The 21,866-nt window shown below is 40.1% G+C and overlaps 1 protein-coding gene and 1 long non-coding RNA gene across 4 annotated transcripts in view; one reads left to right on the top strand and one right to left on the bottom strand.

The window, feature by feature from the left end:
* GPR160 (G protein-coupled receptor 160) overlaps positions 1-21,866 on the bottom strand; it is a 94,796-nt gene that overhangs the window by 39,387 nt on the left and 33,543 nt on the right. For all 3 annotated transcript variants that reach the window (XR_015240116.1, XR_015240117.1, XM_086674699.1), the window contains one exon: positions 3,337-3,442. The gene's annotated coding sequence lies outside the window, so the exon portion shown is untranslated. Of the gene's footprint in view, positions 1-3,336; positions 3,443-21,866 lie in introns of those variants that run through there.
* On the top strand, positions 3,127-5,731 carry LOC147577291 (uncharacterized). The gene is made up of 2 exons (XR_015240118.1): positions 3,127-4,603; positions 4,843-5,731. It is a non-coding gene; the product is annotated as an uncharacterized LOC147577291 (long non-coding RNA).

Here is a 21,866-nt window from a genome sequence, read left to right as displayed (position 1 = left end):
TTTGGTGGCAGGAAAAAGAGAAGATGAAAAAGAAAGGTCAGAGGGGAAGAATGGAGGGAGGGGCATCTGGATGGCTCAGCTCATGGAGCATGCAACTCGATCCTGGAGTTGTGAGTTCGAGCCCTACATTGGGTGTAGAAATTACTCCAAATGAAATGAAATAAAAATAAAATGGAAGGAAATTCGAGGAATTTATCATAAAAAAACACGACCAAAAGTTTCTCTAAGACTGTTCCACCACAATGTTTATATAAACAACAAAACAAAAACACTAACAAACCCACACATAAATGCCAACAATTGGAGATGGGTTAAAAATGATGCATGGCACAGGGCACCTAGGTGGCTCAGTCGGTTAAGCGTCCGACTTCGGCTCAGGTCATTATCTTGCAGTTCGTGAGTTCAAGCCTCACGTTGGGCTCTGTGCTGACAGCTCAGATCCTGGAGCCTGCTTCGGATTCTGTGTCTCGTCTCTCTGCCCCTCCCCCATTTACGCTCTGTATGTCTCTCAAAAATAAATAAACATTAAAACAAAATTTAAAAAAATGATACATGGCACATCCTAATAATGTACCATTATGCAGTTATTAAAACTGCTTCTCGGGATAGGAGGAAGTTTTGACTCTTCCTCTTCTATAACTTGTTAAATGTTAACCTTATGAATTTGTTACATGTTAAAAATAAATTTCTACAGGATGTTTAAGTGAATTGCAGTTTACAAAATTATGCAGCAACATATCACCTAATTGTTAAGACATTATACATATACAGAAAATGACTAAAAGAGTATACATCGAGTATTTATAGTGTTATAGGTTTCTCTGAATTTCTCAAACTTCAAGGAAAATAGTAAGGGAACACCAAGCCTGAAAAATAAAAAACAAAAAACTCAATTTGCCTAAAACCAGTTAAATGATGATTAAATAATTTCAAGGGAGTAGTTGAGGATATTATCTGAGGGTAAAGAAAAAAATCCCGTGTGAGAGAAGGTGATCAGTTCTTTGGACAGATTGAACCCTAACTTGAGTCTTTCCACATTTGAGTAGAGAGTTCCAGTGATTTCTTGAGCTTCCGTGTTCGTCTTTTCATTGTCCCAACTTTAGCAAGAATCCTGCTGAGTCTGGTTTGCCAGAATCTGACCTTCAATATCTGATGAAGTTCCTCATCCCGCACCATCCCCCAGTGATGATCTATCACTCTGGCCTGCCTTAGCAAGAATCCCTCCTTATCCCTGATGTTTCCTCAATAATACTCCTCTACTAACCTCCACCTTGCTCGCTGGCTATAAATTTCTACTATTCCTTGTTGCATTCAGAGTTGAGCCCAATCGCTACCCCACTGCAAAATCCCATTGTAGTGGTCCCTGCACCTAGTGCAAAGGTCCTGAGTAGAGTCTGCCTTAACATTCTTTAACAAGGGTCATAAATTACTTTTTCTTGAACATAGTGTCATGGCTATAAATCTACCATGTTATAAGATGACTTACAAAGATACACAAATTAGGTATTTACCCCCCCCCCCACACGTGTGTGTGTGTGTGTATATATATATATATATATATATATATATATATATATATATAAAGACAATTATAAAAAATCAGTTATACCTATTTTTATAAACATAGGTAGAAAAGAACCAATGAAACAAATTCTTTTGTATGCACAATTGTTTTCTATACTCAAATATATATAGTTTAAATCTATACAGTTTTAACTTGACCCTCTGCCAAAAAAGTTCCATTCAGATTTGATGTACAAAGGCAGAGAATCATAACTACCACCTTGACAAATGCCACTGGCCTTAAAAGTGGTGTTGCTTGGATAAGGAAACCCGGGTGGAACGATAAGAATATATGAAGTCGTTCTTGTGACAAGAGAAAATAAGGCTGTTTTAAAATAGCCAGTGTTGGGGCGCCTGGGTGGCGCAGTTGGTTAAGCGTCCGACTTCAGCCAGGTCACGATCTCACGGTCCGTGAGTTTGAGCCCCGCGTCAGGCTCTGGGCTGATGGCTCGGAGCCTGGAGCCTGTTTCCGATTCTGTGTCTCCCTCTCTCTCTGCCCCTCCCCCGTTCATGCTCTGTCTCTGTCCCAAAAATAAATAAAAAACGTTGAAAAAAAAAATTTTTTTTAAATAGCCAGTGTTGGGGTGCCTGGCTGGCTCAGTTGGTTAAGCATCCAAGTCTTGATTTTGGCTCAGGTTATAATCTCATGGTTCATTAGACTGAGCTCTGAGTTGGGCTCTGTGCTAAGCATGGAACCTGCTTAAGATTCCCTCTCCCTCTCCTTCTGCCCCTCCCCTGCTCACCCGTGTGTGCTGTCAAAGTTAAATAAACATGAGAAAAACATAGGCGGTGTTGGTTTAAAATGGGTGTGAAAAAGGTAAATAGAGTAGCTTCATATTTAGACCCGTCTAAAAAAAATATTTTTAGGGTAAAAGAATTACTTGTATAAAGTAGTTTTAACCTTTATAACTCATCCAAAATTAAACAGATTAAAGAATCCATGTTTAAGTGGTCAACATCCGAGGGATGTTTCCTGAGGTCCATTTCATCACTGGCTCTCAGAGAGGGGCCAACTGGAAGGACAGAGAAGCAGGCTAGTCTCTGGAGGAAGAAAGTAAGAAGGGATGATGAGGATAAAGATCAGTTGTAGCCACCAAGGTACTAGCCATGAACCTCTTCACAAGAGGAATGGAAGAGCGAAGACAAGTTGGGTGTGTAAGAGAATCATGAAGCTGAAAGAAACTAGAGAGGAGGGGGGAAAAGGCCCTGGTTAGAGACGCAACTTGAAGCAATAAAAAGCAGCTGAAAGAAGTCTATCGGAACACAGGGTTTTAGTCATTTTATGATGGTCCCTGAATATAGTGATTGTGGAAACGAATAAAAACTTTCTCATACCAATTTTGTGTCCCACTTCCCCACAAACCACTAAAAAGGTATTCAAAATTGCAGTATTTTGTTCTTTAAACCTCCAAAGCAAGACAAATCCTCTGATAGGCTACCTGTCCTGAATTTTCCCTTGAAAAAATGTCCACATGAACGGCAGGGATCCAGAGATTTGTAAGATACGGCTCTTTTCCTGAATGACTTTTTAAACTATTGTGAACTTTATAAACTATTTATGAATTAATTCATACGCTTCATATACAATGTAAATAGTTAACGTGGAAGTCCTTTTTAAGGCATCTTTGGGTTTGCACTGCAACCTGGCTAGTTTGGAAGAATTAGCAGGGCCGGAGGGAAACAAACCATGATTTCTTTTCACTGATCCGGTCTCTGGTTTCCTATTTAAAACCCAGTTAATTCTTAACACTACACAACACTTGACATACTCACTCTGCTTCCTCTAGTAGGTCTTTCTTGGCTGACAGTCTTCCAATTTCAATTTTACTGCCTTCAGTGATCTTACTCTTGGTACCTGGCATACCAGTGTGAACGAGCTCTGTGTGAAAGATAGAAAACAAAAATAACCATCATTAATAGCCATCTTAATGGGAGTTCAGTGTCATCTACTGGCTCTAGTTCTCTGCTTAGAAAAACTATAACTTTCTGTGGCATTAATTAACTGCTTATATTCTTTTTTTCCAGGAAAAGGAAGAAAGGGGATACATTTAGGTTGAAGTCTCCCAAAGACCCTGAGATATGTGTAGACGTAACATGGCACCTATTTGATAAAACCTTGTTTGCACCGCAGTGTTCGCTCCCGGGCTTCAGAGTCCAAACCAGAAGTTCTCCAACTGTTTGGTTTCAGGACCTTTTGACACTTGTTGCATATTAACATAAGGAACATTTTTTTTTTTTTGTAATGAAAGACTACTGTATTTTACCAAACAAAAAAGATTTAGGGAGCCGAGTGGCATTTTTTTTCACATTTCACAGACTGCTCTGGTGTCTAGCTCAATAGCAGGCTGCTCAATTATCTACATTTAATCAGTTGCAATATCGTACATCATGTAGCTTTTACAAAGTCCTGTGTACATTCATGAGAGTTTGAGAGTAAAATAAAAAAGGTGTATACATAATATTATAATCAAATAGTTGCACCATGCAATCTCAGAAAAGCCTGACAGAACGATTTGCATTAAACAGCGGTATGCAAAGGGGAGCAGGATTGACATCCCGGTCTACTCTCATACAGAAATTGGAACTGGCACTGTAGTTAGATTTGCTGAAACCAATGAACGGAGGCAAGCCTGTGGCTAAATAACGAATGTATTGAGCCTTGTCCAGGGGTTTATATACCTTCCGCCTTCCCCTTACAATAATCACGGAAGGTATAGATTTTTCCCCATGAGGAAAGAGGCTCAGGTGTTAATAAGCACATTTTCTGGCTGGATGACTGATAAAGGTGGGAGCGGACAGTAAGCTCATTATGGCTCAAGTCACAACTGGAAATGTAAAAAGGGACCCAATCTATGTACATGAAAAAGCTTTCTGAAAAGGTGACATCCAAGTAAAAGTGACTGTGTTGATTACTGGTACCCAAAGGACCGTAACTAACTGATCTACTTGGATAATGTAATTTTATTCTTCTGAAAAGTAAATAAACTTTTCAAGATACGGTCCTTACTTGATATTCAAAATTCAGTGAAAAAAACAAAATGTCATTTGACTCTGACAACTTTTTTTTTAAAAATTTTTTTTCAACGTTTATTTATTTTTTTGGGACAGAGAGAGACAGAGCATGAACGGGGGAGGGGCAGAGAGAGAGGGAGACACAGAGTCAGAAACAGGCTCCAGGCTCTGAGCCATCAGCCCAGAGCCCGACGCGGGGCTCGAACTCACGGACCGCGAGATCGTGACCTGGCTGAAGTCGGACGCTCAACCGACTGCGCCACCCAGGCGCCCCGACTCTGACAACTTTTGAAGAAACCGATGTTTTTATTCATTTACATGGTATAATTCAATATAGAAAGACAATGCAGAAAATAAGTTTTTCCTTGTTTTTTTTTTTTAAATAGGTAATGTAATTTACACGGTATAAAACTCAACAGAAGTGTCTGCTGTAAAAATTATTCATCCTGCCCACCCTTACCCCCAACTAATCACTGTCCAGTACAGTTCCCTCCCTAGATAATACCATGGTTACCAGTTACTTATGTATCTTTCAGAGATCTCTAAAGCAAGGTTTTAAAAATGTGAAATTTTCATGTAGCAAAGGATTCTTGATTTGCCCTTTCACAGGTCTCATTCACATACTTATAAAATGTTAGAGCTGCAAAGGTAGAACAAAATATGAATCACATATGAATCAAATATGAATCAGATCACAGGAGTAATTCCCACCAACCCCAAACATAAGATTGGCCATGAAGAAGGTCAGAAAGGCCAGGCAGGAATACAGGAAGTAGGTAGGGATTATCTCACAGCAGAATGAGAAGTAATCTCTATTTTTTCCTGGAGTATAGATTTACAGTATTCACTCCTACCTACTTCTCAGCTTCTAGGCCCACAGAAAGATTTCACTTCTTTGTTAGGATTAGCCTGTGAAGTGGCTATTTCTGGCTAAAGGGCTATGAGGCCAAAGCATTTAATTGCATAGAACCCCCTTCAGTGTTCTCTTCTGCCATAGGGAATATAAAGGCCGTGTGTTCCAGATGGTAATAGCTCAAGATGGTGAAGCCTCTGTCGACGTGGGTCCTTGAGTGACCGTGTGGAGCAAAGCCGCTGGTGATCCACGGTGAATGTATGGTGCAGGCAAGAAATAAAAGTCTGTTGTGTTAAGCTGCAAGGATTTTGTGATCATTTGCTCTGCCTTATCCTAACAAACGCAATTCCACATAATTTGAAATTTAACGGCATGTATTATTTGTATTATCAGAATTTAAAAAAAACTATAGTAGAAAACAACTGTGAAAAGCAACAGTGCAAATGTCAGAAAATTGGTAAGTAAAAATTCAGTTTTAATTTCCAATACGTTAATTGCTTTTGCACTGTTTTTTCCCAATTTTCTTATGTTTGTCTATACATATTTCTTATATTTGGAAAAGAGGGTCTCAGTGACCTAAGTTTCTACCTTAAAAAAAGGGTGTGGGGTGCCTGGGTGGCTTAGTCCGCCAAGCGTCTTCTGATTTCAGCCCAGGTCGTGATCTCGTGACTCATGAGTTCGAGCCCTGCATTGGCTCTGCACTGATCATGTGGCACCTGCTTGGGATTCTTGCCCTCTCTCCCTCTCAGAATAAATAAATAAACTTAAAAAAAAAAAGGTGAATTAAACCCAAAGTAAGCAATGGAAGGCTATAGAGAGCAGAAAACAATGGCATTTATAATAAAACAAACAGAACAACTGATGAACCAAAAGCCGGTTCTTTGGAAAAAGAACAACAATAAAATTGATAAAACTTCAGCCAAACTGAGCAAGAACCTACCAAACTTGGGAAAGAAACAACCTCACTACAGATCCTACAAACATTAAAAGGATAATAAGGGGGGGGCGCCTGGGTGGCTCAGTCAGTTAAGCATCCGACTTCGGCTCAGGTCATGATCTCACGGTCTGTGAGTTCAAGCCCCGCATCGGGCTCTGTGCTGACTGCTCAGAGCCTGGAGCCCGTTTCAGATTCTGTGTCTCCCTCTCTCTCTGCCCCTTCCCTGTTCGCATGCTCTGTCTCTCTCTGTCTTAAAAATAAATAAACATTTTTAAAAAATTAAAAAAAAAAAAAAAGGATAATAAGGGACCATTACAAATAATTTTCATAAATGAGGCAACTGTCATGAAACAAATTTCTGGAAGGACATTACCAAATCTCATTCAAAAAGATCTCTAACAATCTCTATTAAAGAAACTGATTTTGCACTTAAAAACCTTTCCAGAAAGAAAACCTACTAGGCTCAGATGTCTACACTGATGAATTCTACCAAACATTTAGGGAAGAAATACCAAACTTTAATATACCCTAATATCATAGCTAGTGCAAGCCCGGTTTAGCATTAGAAAATCAAGGGCACTTGGGTGGCTCAGTTGGTTAAGCATCAGACTCTTGGTTTTCAGCTTGGGTCATGATCTCATGGTTTCGTGAATTCGAGCCCTGCTCCATGCTGATAGTGCAGAGCCTGCTTGGGATTCTCTGCCTCCCTCTGTCTCTGCCCCCACCCCACTCACTCTGTCTCTCTCAAAATAAATAAGTAAACTTAAAAAAAATCCTATTTCTATATATTAGTGATAAACCATTGAAAATGCAATAAAAACACTAATAGCATTACAAATATGAAACACATAGGATAAATTGACAAAGCACATGCTGGTACAGTATTTTGAAAAATTTAAACAATACAGAAACAAAGATCTAAATCAGTGAAGACGTTTACCATGAGTTGAAAGACTCAGTTATTTTTTTTGCTGTTGAAACTGGCAAGGTGATTTTTTTTTTTTTAAGTATATGTGATTTTATTAAAAAGAATTTTTTTTAATGTTTGTTTTTGAGACTGAGACAGAACGTGAGTAGGGGAAGGGCAGAGACAGAGAAGGAGACTTAGAGTCCAAAGCAGCCTCCAGGCTCCAAGCTGTCCGCACACAGCCCGATGGGGCTTGAACTCAAACCGTGAGATCATGAAGTCAGATGCTTAACCAACCCAGAAACCTGAGCCAAAGTCAGATGCTTAACCAACTGAGCCACCCAGGCACCCCTGGCAAGCTGATTCTACAATTTGTAGGGAAATGTAAGGGACTGAGCAGAGCCAAAATAATCCTTAAGAACAACAAAGTTGGGGGACTTTACTACCTGATTTTAAGACTTGTTATAAAGGTACATCAAGAGGGAAGAGGAATAGTATCAGCATAAGGATAGTTCGATCAATCAATGAAACAGAAGAGGCTCCAGGAACAGACCACACATTTATGGTCAATTGATTTTCAAAAAAAAGTGCCAGGTAATTTAATGGGGGGAAAGGACAGCCTCTTCTAAAATTGGTGCTGGAAAGTGGATATCCATATGGGAAAACTTAACCCTTACACCACACCAGACATAAAAATAAACTCAAAATGGATCATAAGACTAACTGTGGGTAGGGAGATAGGTTAAATAGGTGGTAGGGATTAAGGAGTACACTTGTGATGAGAACTGGGTGAGGTATGTAAGTGTTGAATCGCTTAAACACCTGAAACTAATATTACACTGTGATGTTAACTAGCTGGAATTTAAATAAAAACTTGGAAACAAAAGACTGTGGAAGTGAAATTGAAATATTCGTAATAAATATGTGACTGACGACTTGAATCCAGAATGTAAAAGGACTCCTACAACTCAGGACAATTAGCCCTTTAGAGAAATGGGCAAAAGATCTGAACGGACACATTAGATACCAATGGAAGTGACAACCACAAGGAGACACCACTGCACACCCACTAGAATGGCAAAGTTTAAAAGACTGAGTACAGGTGTTGGCAAGGAACCTCTCAAACACTGCTCAATCCATTTGGAGCTTTCTTACAATGTTAAGCATTCAAACACCATTTCATCCACTAATCCGACTCCTAGCTATCTACCCAAGAGAAACAAAGACCTATGTCCATAAAACGTGGCCACAAATGTGTGCAGCAGCTTTATTCACCAAGGGTCCACACTGGAAATGCTCCATATGAACATCAACAGGAGAATGGACAAACAAATTGTAGCATACCCATACAGTGCACGTCTCAGCAATAAAAAGGAATGCAGTACTGACTGACACAGAAAGAAATCTCAGAAACACGCTGAATGGAAAGAACCCGACAGGAAAGAGTACGGACGGCATGTTCCCAATCATGCGGAATTCCAGAACGGCAAAACAAATCCGTAAGGCCAGACAGACCGTCAGTGGAAATCTGGGGCCAGGCTGGGGCAGAGGGGCACCAGGGAACTTTCTGTGGAGATGGAAATGTCCTTTATTTGGATTGGGGTGCTGGCTCAACAAGAGAATACATTTTCCAAGATTCAAACTCTACACTGAATATGAGAGTATTTTATTTATGTTTAAGCATGTTCATCTCACATTACTGGATATACAAGTGAAAGCCTAGTGTTAAGTTATATATCCAACAATAAGAAATGGGCTACATAAATTATGATACAACTTCCAATGAAAGATGGCATTTTGAATAAATGAGATTACCTCTACTCACTCTCATAATACCACTAAACTAACAAATTTAATTTGTACTTGATTCTAAAATGAATAAGCAGGGGCACCCGTGGTGACTCAGTCGGTTAAGCGCTTGACACTTGATTTCAGCTCAGGTCACGTCGTGATCTCAAGGTTCATGAGATCAAACCCCACGCCGGGCTCTGTGCTGACAGCGTGGAGCCTGCTTGGGATTCTCTTTCCCTCTATCCCTGTCCCTTCCCTGCTCACGTGCTCTCAAAACAAAAAATAAACATTAAGAAAAATAAAATGAACAAGCAAACGTCATTTTGTCATACGTGAGTACACCAGAAACCGAGTCACTATGTGTTTAAACTGGTAAAAACAGGAAAGAATCAAGCATTTTTTTTTCTACCTTTTCTATACTTGGTGAAAGAATAGTGACGGGGTGTTTACTTTTAGAGAAGCACTCTAATGAGTGAATACGGAATAATAAAATTTGAAAATCACCATTCTGTAATTCCTGACGTATTAAATGGAGGCATCCAATGATCATCAGTGACTATTAACACCCAAAGGGAGAGATGGAAGGATGTACCACTACCTAAGAAGTAGACTTGCTAAAAACTTAGGACCTGACCAAGCCTGCAGATTCAACTACTTATTTACAAAAAAAAAAAAAAAATTAAAAACAAAACCAGGACAAAAGAACACGTTGAATAACCCCATGAGATGCAATAAGCAAAATCCAGGCGGTGGTAAGCTCTGTAAGACAAACAACTTGTATGTTCAATGCAATGTATCAATAACAAAAGATTAAAGGAGACTTCAGATGTATCAACGTGTAGAACTTACCTGAATTCAGTGAAACAAAGAATTACACTTATAGGACAACTGGAAATGAGACCACTGCTGAGAAATTTGAAGGTATTAATGACTTATAATAACAATATTTTGTGATGGCTAAAATGTGTTCCCCCCTGTGTTCAAAATTCTTAGGTTGAAGCCCCTAACTTCAGTACCTGAGAATGTGACTGTATTTGGATATGAGGCCTTTAAAGGGATAATCTTGAAATTATCTTAACTTATTAAACTATCTTAAATTATTCATCTTTAATCCAATCTGACTGGTATCTTTATAAGAAGAGATTTGGACACACACAAGAGACACCTGGACTGGATGCACATTGAGCAAAGGCCATGCAAGGACATGCCAAGAAGGTGGCTATCTATAAGCCAAGAAGACAGGCCCCAGGAGAAACCAAATCTGTTGAGACCCTGATCTTGGCCAGTTTTTTTTTTTTTTTTTTTTTTAACGTTTATTATTGAGAGAGGAACAAGAGCATGAGCAGGGGAGTGGCAGAGAGAGGGGGAGACACATAAACCAAAACAGGCTCCAGGCTCTGAGCTGTCAGCACAGAGACCAACGCAGGGCTTGAAATCACAAACTGCGAGATCATGACTTGAACCAAAGTCAGATGCTTAACCGACTGAGCCACCCAGGCGCCCCTAAGCCAGTTTCTAATACGTCGTTATGGCAGCCCTAAACAACTTAATATGGTAATTAAAAAAATAAAAATATATCCTGGGGCATCTGGATGGCTCGGTCAGTTAACCGTTCTATTTTGGCTCAGGTCATAATTCTAATGGTTCATGAGTTTGAGCCCCACATTGGGCTCTGGGATTCAGATCCTCTGTCCCTCCGCTCTGTCCTTTCCGCCCGCACTCTCTCTTTCAAAAATAAATGAACATTTGGGGCAACTGGGTGGTTCAGTCTGGGCTGACAGCTCAGAGCCTGAAGCCTGCTTCAGATTCTGTCCCCCCTCCCTGCACCTCCCCTGCTTGCACTCTCTCTCTCAGAAATAAACGTTAAATTTTCTTTTAATTTTTAAATAAAAATATATCCTAAAATATTTACAGATGAAATATGTTCTCTGTAATTTGCTAAACATAACACTATGTGTTTGGCTGGAGTGAGGGTTGATGGGAGTGTAGATGGGGCAGGATTGACCACAAATTAATGATTATTTACTTGTATGTATCTTTGAAATGTTTCATGAATTAAAAAAATATTTTTTTCACGTTCATTCATTTTTGAGAGACAGAGCACGAGCAGGGGAGGGGAGGAGAGAGAGGGAGACACAGACTCAGAAGCACGTTCCAGGCTTTGAGCCATCAGCACAGAGCCCAATGTGGGGCTCAAACTCATGAACCATGAGGTCATGACCTCAGCCGAAGTTGGACACTTAACTAACTGAGCCACCCACGTACCCCTTTCATGAATTTTTTTAAAAGACCAAAACCTCCAAGGACAAAGGTATTTGATAGTAGACATGGGGGTGGCGTGGGGGGGAAGCCCAGACACTGGAAAATGAACGGCTGAATGGTAAATGACTTAGCATCTTGCGACATACAAAGTAAGGTCTGAGGAGGAGAGGTGTAATAAGCATCACCTAGGACCTTGTTATAAATACAAAATCTCAGGCTCCAACTTGGACCTGCTGAATCAAGCTGAATCTTTATTTTATTTTTATTATTTTTTTTAACATTTATTATTTTTGAGAGACAGAGAAAGAGTGTGAGTGGGGCAGGGGCAGAGAGAGGGAGACACAAAATCCAAAGCAGGCTCTGGGCTCCGAGCTGCCAGCACAGAGCCCCCCGCCGGCTCGAACTCATGAACCATGAGATCATGACCTGAGCTGAAGTCGGATGCTCAATCGACTGAACCACCCAGGCGCCCTAAGCTGCATTTTTAATAAAATCCTCAAATGAACCACAGATACTGAAAACAGACTGAGGACAGCTAGCAGTGGTGCAGGCACAGTGGCAACCTAACTGACACCTCAGGGCCCCTCAAAAGACTCAGGAACTGTTGGCTCAGGTAACTTTGCAAAGGGATGTAAAGACGGGGTTAAAAACTAGAGGACTATTTACAAATGAAAGAAACAATTGGATCCCAGATCCCTTCACGGACTCAGTGCAACAGATGACTGTCTCCATGGTCTCTGGAGTCTGGAAGGAGTTGAGAATAGAGGGATACCATGTTAAAAACACAAGAGATCAAGGAAAAATACACACATTAAAAGTTTGAGACCTCGGGGTGCCTGGGTGGCTCAGCTGGTTAAGCGCAGACTTCGGCTCAGGTCATGATCTCACTGTTCTTGAGTTCAAGCCCCGCATTAGGCTCTGTGCTGACAGCTCAGAGCTTGGAGACTGCTTCAGATTCTGTGTCTCCCTCTCTCTCTGCTCCTTCCCCCACTGGTGGTCTGTCTCTGTCTCTCAAAAATCAACAAACATGGGGCACCTGGGTGGCTCAGTCAGTTGAGTGTCTGACTTCAGCTCAGGTCATGATCTCGCGGTTTGTGAGTTCAAGCCCCACATTGGGCTGTGTGCTGACAGCTTGGAGCCTGGAGCTGCTTCAGATTCTGTGTGTGTGTGTGTGTGTCTCTCTCTCTGCCCCTCCCTTTTCATGCTCTGTCTCTCAAAAATAAATAATAAAACATTAAAAATTTTTTTAATACATAAACATCAAAAAAAAAAAAAAAGCAGGGGCGCCTGGGTGGCTCAGTCGGTTAAGCGTCTGACTTCAGCTCAGGTCACGATCTCGCAGTCCGTGAGTTCAATCCCCGCGTCGGGCTCTGTGCTGACAGCTCAGAGCCTGGAGCCTGCTTCAGATTCTGTGTCTCCCTCTCTCTCTGCCCCTTCCCCGCTCATGCTCTGTCTCTCTCTGTCTCAAAAATAAGTAAAAACATTAAAAAAAATTAAAAACAAAAAAAAAAGTTGAGACCTCTCTAGCCTTCTATTCCCCACTTGGATTTTAGGAATACTACTATCACAAAAAATATCTAACGATACTGACCTTGAATCTTCCCTAGGGAAACATCCTAGATAATGCCCTATCAATAAATATGACTAGACATCCAAAGATCCCCAGACATTCAAAGAAAATCTCTATTAATGAGAAGTCAACCCACAAGGAGAAAAAAAGACAACTTGGAGGAAACAGACACAATCAATGTTAGAAGAAAACTTTATTTAGAAACTCATTGTTTTCAGGGAGAAAATACTGCGTCCATTAAAACAAAAAGACAGGCTTTTAAAACAACAAGAAAACAAAAAAGTACTTTTGGAAAATAAAAATATGATCAAGGCAGAGAGGAGTTAAGATGGCAGAGCAGCATGGATATCCTCAGCTTTTCTCATCCCTGAAACACAGCCAGATCAGCACCAAAGCATTTTGAACACCTACGAAATTTATCTGAGGATTAACACAACAATCTGCATAACGTGAGCTACAGAACATGACAGGTACAGGATGCAGAGAGGTCAACCGGGGGAGAGAAAAGCCTCTGAGGGTAGGGAGCTGTTTTTGTGGAGAAGACAGTGAAAGGGAAAAGGAGGGAGTGCGTTGCATCGGGACTGTGCAAGAAAAGCACTCCCCCAAGGGGTGCCTGGGGGGCTTGGTCAGTTGGGCGGTTGACTGCGTCTCAGGTCAAGAGCTCGCGGTTTGTGAGTTTGAACCCCACATCTGTCTCTGTGCTGACACTCAGAGCCTGGAATCTGCTTCAGATTCTGTGTCTTCCTCTCTCCCCACCCCCCCCCCTTGTACTCTGTATCTGTCTCTCTCAAAAATAAATTAAAAAGTTAAAAAAGAAAAAAGAAAAGCACTCCCTCAAAACCAGCTAGAGAGAAAGAGTGAAAACACTCACAGGGGACTGAACAAGAAATCTGTTCCCCAAAACCACTGATGGGGAGAAAGGAGAGGGTTTCAATTCCACCAGAATTCTATAAACAGTGGAGCGCTGAGTCTGAAGTTTTGGAGCTCAGTGCCTGGCAGCGCTCTGGTGAGGAGGTAGGGCGAATCTCCAGGAGCAGGCAGCAAGGTCTGAGGGGTACATGTACCACACAGGGAGAAGTGGTTCCCCTACTTGGAGTGCATTTGGTGGAGGCCATAAAGCCTCCCCACAAAGATCCCAGCAGACCCCGGAGAGCAGCCACGTTTGCTGGTATTGGGACAAAGATGCCAGAGTGTGATAAAACCTGGAGCTAGCTGTGATTTTGGATTGCTGTAATCCCTGAAACTCTGCTGCTATGCGATCACACAAACGTTTTCTGGGGAAAGCTGGCATCCAGCCATTGCTCAGCGAGACCCTCTCCCAGAAAGTTGGCGTGGGTCCAAGCCACAGGGGTCTCTGAAGTGTGGGGTTTTGAAATACAATCCCAAGTGAGATAAAACTCTGGAGGGAGGTGCCACCTGGCGGGTGGATGGCTTGGAAATGGACAGGGTAGAGGCAGGGATGGAGGCCTGAGACAAAAGAGGGGTGCTTGATCACGGGTAGGCCAGAGACTAGGGAGCTGGGGGAAGCCATTTCCACCTCTCCCAGGCATGTGCATGCACACATGCACACCACACTGATCCACCCCAGTAAGCTAAGCAGCACCACCTAGTGGAGAATGGAGCCGTTACACCAAGCCCTGTCCAATTGTGCCTTCCAAGCACATCCCCTAGAAGAACAGCACAAGTCACTCCACCTGCTTAGGGTACAAACTATAGGACTAGAGAAGGCATAGTTTCGGTTCTAGGGGAAACTGGATGTAATTTCATTAGGGTTTCATTTTGTTTGCTGGTTCATTTACTCATTTTCTTAGCTTCTGTTTTTTGCTTAAATTTTTTTTTCCTTTCCTCATTCTTGGATACAGAAAGGAATATTTATCTTTTTATTATTTTTTTACTTCCTTTTTTATTATTTTTAAAATTTCTTGTTCTATTTCATTTTCCTTTATTCTATTTTATAATTTAATTTTTAAATTTTTTTTTTCTTTCCCTTTTTTCTCTGTTCTATTAAGATTCTTCAATAAGAAGGGGCACCTGGGTGGCTCAGTTGGTTGGGTGTCAGATTTCAGCTCAGGTCATGATCTCGCGGTTTGTGAGTTCAAGCCCTGCATCAGGCTCTGTGCTGACAGCTCACAGCCCGGAGCCTGCTTTGGATTCTGTGTCTCCCTCTCTCTCTGTCCCTCCCCTGCTCATTCTCTGTCTCTCCCTCTCTCTTAAAAATAAACAAACACTAAAAAAAAAAAAAAAAAAAAAAAAAAAAGATTTTGACAAGCAGACCAAAACACACCGAGGATCTAGCTTCCTTTATTTTTGTTTTTAATTTTAATTTTATTTTATTAATTTTTTTCTTCCTCCAAAATGACAAAATGAAGGAATTCACCCCAAAAGAAAGAACAGGAAGAAATGACAGCCAGGGGCTTAATCAACACAGATATAAGCAAGATGTCTGAACTAAAATGTGGAGAATCGTGATATCAAGAATACTAGCTGGGGTTGAAAAAAGCATAGAATTCCTTTCTGAGGAGATAAAAGAAATAAAATCTAGTCAGGATGAAATTAAAAATGTTGTCACTGAGATGCAATCTCAATGAATGCCACGACGGCAAGGATGGACTAAGTAGAGCAGCGAATCATCAATTTAGATAATGAAGCAGAGAAAAAGAGGGAAACAAAGGCAAAAGATCATGATATAAGATTTAGAGAATTCAGTGACTTATTAAGGAATAACATCTGAATTATAGGAGTCCCAGAAGATAAAGAGAGAGAACAAGGGGGAGAAAGTTTGTGTGAGTAAATTACAGTGGAAAACTTTCCTAATCTGGGTAAGGACACAGATATCAAAATCCAAGAAGCACAGAGAACTTCCATTACAGTCAATAAAAACCGACTATCACCAAGGCACGTCATAGTCAAATTCACAAAATACACAGACAAGAAAAGAATTATGAAAGGAGCAAGGGAAAAAAGTCCTTAAACTGTAAGGGAAGACAGATCAGGTTTGCAGCAGACCTATCCATGGAAAGTTGGCAGGACAGAAAGGAGTAGCAGGATATATTCAATGTGCTGAATCAGAAAAATATGCAGCCAAGAATTCTTTATCCAGCAAGGCTGTCATTCAGAGTAGGAGAGATAAAGAGTTTCCCAAACAAAAACTAAAGGAGTTTGTGATCACTAAACCAGCCCTGCAAGAAATTTTAAGGTGGACCCTGTGAGTGGAGAAAAGACAAAACAAAACAAGACCAAAAGTAACAAAGACCAGAAAGAATCAGAGACATCACCAGAAACAATAACAGGAAACACAATGGTGCTAAGTTCGTATCTTTCAGTACTCACTCTAAATGTCAATAGACTAAATGCTCCAAACAAAAGACATAGGGTATCAGAAAGGATAAGAAAACAAGACTCATCTATATGCTTACAAGACACTCATTTTATTTATTTTTTAAATTTTATTTATTATTTTTTAAAATTTATATCCAAATTAGTTAGCATATAGTGCAACAATGATTTCAGGAGTAGATTCTTCTGTGCACCTTACCCATGTAGCCCATCCACCCCCTCCCACAAACCCTGCAGTAAACCTCATTTTGTTCTCCATATTTATGAGTCTCTTCTGTTTTGTCCCCCTCCCTGTTTTTATATTATTTTTGTTTCCCTTCCCTTCTCTTCATCTGTTTTCTCTTAAAGTCCTCATATGAGTGAAGTCATATGATTTTCATCTTTCTCTGACTAATTTCACTTAACATAATACCCTCCAGTTCCATCCATGTAGTTGCAAATGGCAAGATTTCATTCTTTTTGATTGCCGAGTCATACTCCACTGTATGACACACACACATACATACCACATCTTCTTTATCCATTCATCCATCGATGGACATTTGGGCTGTTTCCATACTTTGGCTACTGTTGATAGTGCTGCTATAAACATGGGGGTGCATGTGTCTCTTCAAAATAGCACACCTGTATCCCGTGGATAAATTCCTAGTAGTGTAATTGATGGGTCATAGGGTAGTTCTACTTTTAGTTCTTTTGAGGAACCTCCATACTGTTTTCTAGAGTGGATGCACCAGCTTGCATTCCCATACAAGAGACCCATTTTAGACCTAAAGACACCTTCAGATTGAAAGTAAGGGGATAGAGGGGCGCCTGGGTGGTGCAGTCGGTTAAGCGTCCGACTTCAGCCAGGTCACGATCTCGTGGTCCGTGAGTTCGAGCCCCGCGTCGGGCTCTGGGCTGATGGCTCAGAGCCTGGAGCCTGTTTCCGATTCTGTGTCTCCCTCTCTCTCTGCCCCTCCCCCGTTCATGCTCTGTCTCTCTCTGTCCCAAAAATAAATAAACGTTGAAAAAAAAAATTTTTAAAAAAAAGAAAGTAAGGGGATAGAGAACCATCTATCATGCTAATGGTCGTCAAAAGAAAGCTGGAGTGCCATACTTATATCAGACAAACTAGATTTAAAATAAAGACTGTAACAAGAGACGAAGAAAGACATTATATAAGAATTATGAGCTCTATCCACCAAGAAGATCTAACAATTATAAATATTTATGCCCACAACATGGAGGCACCCAAATATATAGATCAATTAATCACAAACATAAAGAAACCCATTGATAATACCATAACAGTAGGGGGCTTCAACACCCTATTTACAGGAAAGGATAGATCATCTGAGCAGAAAATCAACAAGGAAATAATGGCTCTGGATGACGCAATGGAACAAATGGACTAAACAGATATATTCAGAATATTTCATCCTGAAGCAGCAGAATACACATTCTTCTCTAGTGCACATGGAACATTCTCCATAACAGATCACATACTAGGTCACAAATCAGCCCCCAACAAATACAAAAAAAAGACTATACCTTGTGTATTTTCAGACCACAGTGTTATGAAACTTGAAATCAACCACAAGAAAAAATCCGGAAAGACCATGAATACTTGTAGATTAAAGAACATCCTCCCAAAGAATGAATGGGTTAGCCAAGAAATCAAAGAGGAAACTAAAAAGTACATGGAAGCCAGTGGAAATGAAAACACGACAGCCCAAAACTTCTGGGATGCAGCAAAGGTGATCTTAAGAGGGAAGTACATAGTAATCCAGGCCTTCCTAAAGAAAAGTCTCAAATACACAACCTAACCTTACACTTAAAAGAGCTGGAAAAAGAACAGCAAATAAAGCCCAAAACCAGCAGAAGAAGGGAAATAATAAAGATTAGAGCAGAAATCAATGATATCAAAGTAAAAACAAAAACCAAAAACCAAAAAAAAATCAGATCAATGAAACCAGGAGCTGGTTCTTTGGAAAAATTAACAAAATTGATAAACCACTAGCCAGACTGTTCAAAAGGAAAAGGAAAGGACCCAAATATGTAAAATCACAAAAGAGGAGAGATCACAACCAACACCACAGAAGATAATATTATAAGCAATTATATGCCAACAAATTGGGCAATCTGGAAGAAAAGGACAAATTCCTAGAAACATATACACTACCAAAACTGAAACAGGAAGAAATAGAAAATCTGAACAGACCCATAACCAGTAAAGACATTGAATCAGTAATCAAAAATCTCCCAACAAACCAGAGTCCAGAATGGCTTTCCAGGGGAATTCTACCAAACATTTACAGAAGAGTTAAGATATATTATTTTGAAACTGTTCTAAAAAATAGAAATGGAAGGAAAACTTCCAAACTTATTCTATGAGGCCAGCATTACTTGATTTCAAAACTAGACAAAGACCTGACTAAAAAGGAGAACTACAGACCAATTTCTCTGACGAACTTGGATGCAAAAATTCTCAACTTACTAGCAAACCAGATCCAACAATACATTAAAAGAATTATTCACCACGATCAAGTGGTATTTATACCTGGGATGCAGGGCTGGTTCAACATCTGCTAATCAATGTGATACACCACATCAATGAAAGAAAGGATAAGAACCGCATGATGCTCTCAATGGATGCAGAGAAAGCATTTAACAAAATACAGCATCCTTTCCTGATAAAAACCCTCAAGAAAGCAGAGATATAAGGATCATACCTCACGATCATAAAGGTCATATACAAAAGACCCACGACTAATATCATCCTCAACAGGGAGAAACTGAGAGCATTCTCCCTAAGATCAGGAACATGACAAGAATGTCTACTCTCACCACTGTTCTTCAATATAGTGTTGAAAGTCCTAGCCTCAGCAATCAGACAACACAAAGAAATAAAAGGCATCCAAACTGGCATGGAGAAAGTTGAACTTGCCCTCTTCACAGATGACAGAATACTCTGTGGAAAATCCAAAAGACTACACCAAAAAACTACTAGAACTGATACACAAATTCAGCAGAATTACGGGATATAAAAATGAATGTACAGAAATCGGTTGCATTTCCATTCACCAATAATGAAGCAGCAGAAAGAGAAATCAAGGAATTGATCCCATTTACAATTGCACCAAAACCCGTAAAATGCTTAGGAATAAACCTAACCAAAGAGGGGGAAAATCTATACACTGAAAACTATAGAAAGCTTATGAAAGAAATTGAAGAAGACACACAAAAAAATGGAAAAACATTCCATGCTGATGGGCTGGAAGAACAAATATAGTTAAAATGTCAATACTACCCAAAGCAATCTACATATTCAATAAAATCCTTATCAAAGTAACGCCAGCATTCTTCATAGAACTAGAACAAACAATCCTAAAATTTGTATGGAAGCAGAAAAGACCCCAAAGAGCCAAAGCAATCCTGAAAAAGAAAACCAAAATAGGAGGCATCACAATCCTGGACTTCAAGATGTATAACAAAGCTGTAATCATCAAGACAGTACGGTGCTGGCACAAGGACACATAGATCAATATGATCAGAATAGAGAACCCAGAAATGGACCCACAAATGTATGGTCAACTAATCTTCGACAAAGCAGGAAAGAATATCCAATGGAAGAAAAACCAGTCTCTTCAGCAAATGGTGCTGGGGAAACTGGACAGCGACATGCAGAATGAATGTGGACCACTTTCTTACACCATACACAAAAATAAACTTAAAATGGATGAAAGATCTAAACGTAAGACAGGAAGCCATCAAAATACTAGACAAGAAAACAGGCAACAAGCTCTTTGACCTCAGCTGCAGGAACTTCTTAGTTGACACGTCTACAGAGGCAAGGGAAACAAAAGCAAAAGGAACTATTAGGACCTCATCAAGATAAAAAGCTTCTGCACAGCAAAGGAAACAATTAGCAAAACTAAAAGGCAACTGATGGAACGGGAGAAGATATGTGCAAAGGACACATTAGATAAAGGGTTAGTATCCAAAGTCTATAAAGAATTTATCAAACTCAACACCCAAAAAAACCCAAATAATCCAGTGAAGAAATGGGCAAAAGACATGAAGATGCTTTTCCAAAGAAGGCATCCAAAGAAGACTGGCTAATAGACACACGAGAAAATGCTCAACATCACTCATCATCAGGGAAATACAAATCAAAACCACAATGAGATACCACCTCACACCTGTCAGAATGGCTCACATGAACAACTCAGGCAACAACAGATGTTGGCGAGGATGTGGGGACAGAGGAACCCTTTTGCACTGCTGGTGGGAATGTAAACTGGTACAGCCACTGTGGGAAACAGTATGGAAGTTTCTCAAAAAAATTAAAAACAGAACTACCCTATGACCCTGCAATTGCACCACTAGGTATTTATCCAAAGGGTACAGGAGTGCTGATTCGAAGGGGCACATGCATCCCAATGTTTATAGCAGCAGCACTGATGATAGCCAAAGTGTGGAAAGAGCCCAAGTGTCCATCGACAGATGAATGGATAAAGATGTGGTATATACACAATGGATTATTACTCAGCGATCAAAAATAATGAAATCTTGCCATTTGCAACAACATGGATGGAATGAGAGTATATTATATGCTAAGCGAAATAAGTCAGTCAGTGAAAGACAAATACCATATGATTTCACTTAGATGTGGAATTTAAGATACAAAACAGATGACCCTAAGGGAAGGGAAGCAAAAATAATATAAGAACAGAGAGAGAGACAAAAACCATAAGAGACTCTTAAATACAGAGAACAAACTGAGGTTTGCTGGAGGGGTTGTGGGTGGGGGAATGGGCTAAATGGGTGACGGGCATTAAGGAGGAAATTTGTTGGGTGTTATATAGAAGTGATGACTCACTAAATTCTATCCCTGAAATTATTATTACACTGTTGATTTGGATTTAAATGTTTTAAAAAGTAAATAATAAAAAAATAAAAAACATAATCATGGCAGAAATGATAAGCTGAACAAGAGCTAGAAAATTCAGGAAATTCCCCCAAAACTTAGAAGAAGATAAAGGCCAAGAAAATTAGAGAACCAATCCAGTAGGTGCAAAATCTCAATAATGGGGTCACAGAAAGAAAATGAACTGGAGGGTAAGAAATCAAAGAAAAGACTAACATTTTCTAGAATGAGAGTCCATCAGTGCCCACCTTGCTGGGAGAAAACAGACCCACACTGAGACACATCATTGGAAATTTCAAAACAGTGGCCACAAAGCAATTACTAGCTTTCCAACAGAAAAACAAAACAAAACAAAAAAACAGGTTTCACATAAAGAAATGAAAGATGGAATGGATCTCTTGAAAACAGGTAAATTTAGGAAAAGAATAAGACATTTACTCTGCCCCATGTGAGATGTACCACTGGGGAACCAAGTAGTAGATGAGAAGTATCCCTTAAAGGGGGTTTCAACTTGCAAAATGAAAAACCGGAGACTTAGAATTCCATCATTTTGCCACCAGCTCTTCCCAACCTCCCACCCATGAGTTAACAGGTGTGAGCATTAAGCACTTATTGCCATCATCGTCACAACAGGAGAAAACTAGACATTCTGTACCTCCTACAGACTGAAACTGAGTCTGATAAAATCTCTAGATCAGCTGCCAATTTGCAAAAAATACAGAGGAC

Source organism: Puma concolor, chromosome C2 (genome assembly GCF_028749965.1).
Source record: "Puma concolor isolate L17-30 chromosome C2, mPumCon1.1.hap2, whole genome shotgun sequence".
Lineage (NCBI taxonomy): Eukaryota > Metazoa > Chordata > Mammalia > Carnivora > Felidae > Puma > Puma concolor.
Note: the sequence above shows the minus strand (reverse complement) of the source record. Positions and strands in the feature narration are given on the sequence as shown.